The sequence below is a fragment of the Gossypium hirsutum genome, chromosome A08, assembly GCF_007990345.1.
Source record: "Gossypium hirsutum isolate 1008001.06 chromosome A08, Gossypium_hirsutum_v2.1, whole genome shotgun sequence".
NCBI lineage: Eukaryota > Viridiplantae > Streptophyta > Magnoliopsida > Malvales > Malvaceae > Gossypium > Gossypium hirsutum.
In genome coordinates, this window is record NC_053431.1 from 32,504,248 (window position 1) to 32,509,347 (window position 5,100).

Consider the following 5,100-nt stretch of genomic DNA (forward strand, 5'->3'; position numbering starts at 1 on the left):
GTATTACTGTATGGGTTATTTTGAGATCTAAAGTTATTATTACCCATATAGTTGACTTGTTCCTCTTCGGTTGTAGGATTGAAGGATTGATATTCTATATGCACACTTCCTCCACTTGAGTCACACCTCATTACTAGATGGACCCTACGTAGAACCAAGTAAACCATCAATCTTTTTATTGAGAAGTTCTACCTGATTTGACAGTATAGTAATTGAGTCAACATTATAAACGCCGGCTGTTTTTGTTGGCTTAGTCCTCATGACTTTCCACTGATAGTTATTCAGTGACATTTCTTCAATGAATTCATAAGCCTCTTCATGTGTTTTGTTGTTGATGGTTCCGCCAGCAGCTGCATCAACCATTTGCCGAGTCGAGGGATTCAGACCATTGTGGAATGTTTGTACTTGAAGCCAAAGCAGTAACCCATGGTGAGGGTATCTTCTTAGTAAGTCCTTGTATCTCTCCCATGCATCGTAAAGTGTTTCTAAATCCATCTGCACCAAAGAAGAGATATCATTACATAATTTAGCCGTTTTAGCCGGCGAAAAATATTTTAGTAAAACTTTTTTGGTCATTTGTTCCCAAGTAGTAATTGACCCTCGTGGTAACGAGTTCAACCGCTATTTAGCTTTGTTCCTCAATGAAAAAGGAAATAACCGAAGACGAAGGGCATCATCAGAAATGCCATTGATTTTAAATGTATCGTAAAATTCCAGAAAGTTTGCTAAGTGAGCATTGGGATCTTCATCCTGCAAACCATCAAACTGAACAAACTCTTGTATCATTTGAATTGTGTTAGGTTTCAGTTCAAAAGTATTTGCAGCTACAGCCGGTCTAACTATGCTAGATTCAGTTCCTGTTAGAGAAGGTTTAGCATAATCATACATAGTACGTGGAGCAGGATTTTGATTAGCCGCAATTGCAAGAGGTAGCTGATTGCCTTAGTTTTCAGCCATCTCTTCGGTTGGGGGTTGAGTATCGTCTTCTTGCTCATTCTCTGTGTATCTTAAGCTGTGCCTTATTTCTCTTTGGTTTCTACGAACTGTGCGGTCGATTTCTTCGTCAAAGAGTAATGGTCCCGACGGGTTTCTTCTAGTCATAAATTATAAAAACCTGCCAAGAGAAGGAAAAAGTAAATTAATAAATAACAATAATTAAATTAAATTAAATTGCAAGAAAAATAAATGGCTAAAGTAATAAAAATTGAGTGTTCCTAATATCTTAGTTCCCTGGCAATGGCGCCAAAAACTTGATCGCGTGATTCGTAACAAGTAATAAATATTTATAATGAAGATCAAACCTAGACTAACTATTGTCACGACGAAAAGGCAAGCGCACCTATCGAACAATAGTATAGTAATGGCAAGATCAGGATATCGTACCCAAGGGAACCAAAAGTACTAGTAATAACTATCTTTTTATTATTTAACCTAGAAATAAAGCGGAGTTGTTTATTAAAATAATTAACTAAACTAATTAACTAATTAAACTAAAGCAAAAGAGAAAATTTGGAAAAAGACTTGAAGAAAAGTAATTGATAAAGACGACACCCAAGGAGGAATCCACCTAGATTTCACTTGTTATCGGACTCTGAACCAGATGATTTATTCACTTGACTTGATCTGTGAGACTCCGTAACCTATAATATTATCCCTTTCGAGACTAATAACCTCTAACCCTCAGTTGAATTAATTGAAATCTCTTTCTTAATTAAAACCCCTAGGGAAGCAGTAAATCAATCTATGGACTCCCATATTATGTTTCACCCTAATCCGGCAAAATCTCGTAACCCTATTTCTAAACATTTGATCAACTCCGCTTAATTATGCCAAATCTACTCTTAGGCAGGGACTTTTGCTCCTCTGCATAAGCACATCAAATCATGAATTAATACCCGGAATATTAACTCAAGCATCAAGAACACATAATTAAGAACAAATCAAGTATTTATCATATAGTTCAGATAATAATAACAAGATCCATCATAGGTTTCAACCCCCTTAAGTATCTAAAGCGTTTAGTTCATAATAAAATAAGAGTACATCTCAAAAGTATGAAAATAACAAAACATAAGAAAGCTCTAAAACCTCTGAAGGAATTCTGAGAGAGATCATCAGTCTTGGAGTAGCTCTGGCTTTTGGGATGGATCGTCTGGCTTCCCTTAAGTAATTCCCGGCGTGTGGTTTTTGTACTCCAGAAAAGTTTTGGAGGGAGGCCCCTTTCTAAGTATACTTAGGGTGTTTATATAGGATTTGGATTGGCTTTCTTCCTCCCTAAGTATCCTTTTTCCGTGTAAAACATAGCTTCTTGAAAAAGGGACACGCCCGTGTGCCACGGCCGTGTGACGTGATTGCCAGGTCGTGTTCGATCCGTTAAATTACACATGGCCGTGTGGATCAATGGCCAGGCCATGTGAATCGTGAAGCCTTGGTCGACACCCTCGAAAGACACAGGCGTGTGAGCTATCCGTGTGGCAAGGCTTAGGCCGTGTCATCTTCTCAATTTGGCCCGTTTTGTCCCCTTTTTTGCTCATTTTTGGCTCCTTTTGACTCTTGGTGCTCTCCTGAGTACAAAACATGAAATAACTAGATTAAGAGCACCAAAATCCACAAATTTAGTAATAATCATCCATGAATATGCTAAGTATTTGGGGTAAAAATATGTATAATTTGGTGTTTATCAGTAATCATCCTAACGTTTCTTGGAGCAACCAAGGAAATAGACCAAACAACAACTTTATGCAGCATAGACCCAACCAATCCCAAGGGTTTAATCAGCAAGCTCTAAAACCACCTCAAGCTGAGGCATCAAACAGTTTGGAGAACTTTTTGAAAGCGTACATGGAAAAGAATAACGCTTTGATCTAGAGCCAAGCAGCAACACTGACAAATTTGGAAAACCAAATGGGTTAGTTAGCTACGGAGCTTCATAATAGACCGCAAGGAACCTTGTCTAGCTATACTAAGAATCCAAGAAACTTGGGTAAAGAACATATCAAGGCAGTGGCATTGCAAAGTGGTAAAATTTTGGAACCCCGATTGATTGATGTCGAAGACGAGCCTGTTGAAAAGGAGGAAAGTCAACCAGCTATTGAAATTCCTACACCAAAAGAATCAGAAACTGCAAAGACTGACAAGGTTAATCCTAACTTAGTGAATTCAGATACTTTAACATCTTATTTGGATGCAGATTTACCTACTCAAAAGAGTTGTCCGGTTCAACCGAAAGTTCCATCACCTCTATATCCACAAAGATTGCAGCAACACAAGTAGAAATAGGAGGTGCAATTCAAGAAGTTTTTGGATGTTTTGAAGCAATTACACATCAATATTCCATTGGTGGAGGCTTTAGAACAAATGTCCAATTACGTGAAGTTTATGAAGGATGTACTATCCAATTGCCTTGACAAAGAAGTGCAGTACGTTCCTGCAGAACAAGCTGGCACCGAAATTGAAGGATCTAGGAAGCTTTATGATACCTTGTAACATTGGTGACTCTTATTGTGGTAAAGCTTTGTGTGACTTAGGAGCAAGTATCAACTTGATGCCTAAGTCTATTTTCAAGATGCTAAGGATAGGAGAAGTAAGACCTAGCTAGCGGATCAATCTTTAGCATACCCCAAAGGAAAGATCGAGGATGTTTTGGTAAGAATCGATAAATTTATTTTTCCTACTAATTTCATTATTCTAGCAGATAAGGAAGTGCCAATTATCCTTGGGAGACCTTTCCAAGCCACAATAAGAATGTTAATTGATGTGCAGAAAGGCGAACTCACCATGCGAGTTCAAGATGATGAGGTAACTTTTAACATTCTTAAAGCGATGAAATTTCCCGATCCGATAGAAGAGTGTTCAATCACGGAAGAGTTGGAAACCTTGATTTCTATGGAAGCAATTTTAGAGAGGATCCATTGGAGAAAGCCTTAAGGTTTGACCCTTTGAAAGATGAAGAAAGTGAAGAAAACATGGTTCTGGTGGAAGCCAATCCAAGAAATTTTATTCAATCCACACGGTTTGAACCATTGGAGTTGGAAGTCAGAGAATTTGTGCAACCCAAATTGTCAATCGAAGAACCACCTACAGTTAAACTAAAGGTACTTCCTTCCTATTTGAAATACGTTTATTTAGGTGACTGTTCCATTTTGCCTGTGATTATTTCAGTAGAACTAACAAAAGATCAAGAGGGGCAACTAATTTCTGTTTTAAAGAAATTTAAGAAAGCAATTGGTTGGACCATAGTTAATATTCGAGGTATAAGCCCTTTATTTTGCATGCACAAAATTATTCTAGAGGAAGGTGAGGAAGCTCGAAATAATGGGCAAATGAGGCTCAATCCTATTATGAAGGAAGTTGTGAGAAAGGAAGTAATCAAATGGTTGGATGCATGAATCATCTATCCTATTTCAGATAGTTCGTGGGTAAGTCTGGTATAGTGTGTACCAAAGAAAGGTGGAACTACGATTGTTGAGAATGAGCGTAATGAATTAATCCCAAGAAGAATTTTTACTAGTTAAAAAATTTGTGTTGACTACAAAAGGTTAAATAAAGCCACTCGGAAGGACCATTTTCCATTGCCTTTTATGGATCAGATGTTAGATCGACTGGCAGGTAATGAATTCTATTATTTTTTAGATGGTTGTTCGAGATATAACCAAATAGTTGTAGCCCCAAAAGACCAACATAAAACAACCTTTACTTGTCCGTACGGTACAGTTGCTTTTAGGTGAATGCCTTTTGGTTTATGCAATGCACCTGCAACATTTCAACGATGCATGATGGCAATATTTACTGATATGGTTGAAAATTTTGTTGAGGTTTTCATGCATGATTTTTCTGTTTTTGGTAACACTTATGATATTTGTTTAAGTAATTTGGCTAAGGTAGTGAAAAGATGCGAAGAGACGAATCTTGTCCTTAACTGGGAAAAATGACATTTTATGGTTAAGGAAGGGATTGTCTTAGGGCATAGAATTTTAGAGAAAGGAATTGAAGTCAACAAAGCAAAGGTGGACGTAATTGAAAGATTACCAGCCCCAATGAATATGAAAGGAGTCAGAAGTTTCTTAGGCCATGCCGGTTTTTACTGAAGGTTTATCAAGG

The 5,100-nt window shown here is 37.5% G+C and overlaps 1 non-coding gene across 1 annotated transcript; it reads left to right on the forward strand.

Annotated features, from left to right (window-relative positions):
• The first annotated feature begins 421 nt into the window (after positions 1-421).
• LOC121205169 (small nucleolar RNA R71) lies at positions 422-528 on the forward strand. The gene has a single exon (XR_005900254.1). It is a non-coding gene; the product is annotated as a small nucleolar RNA R71 (small nucleolar RNA).
• Positions 529-5,100: the final 4,572 nt, after the last annotated feature.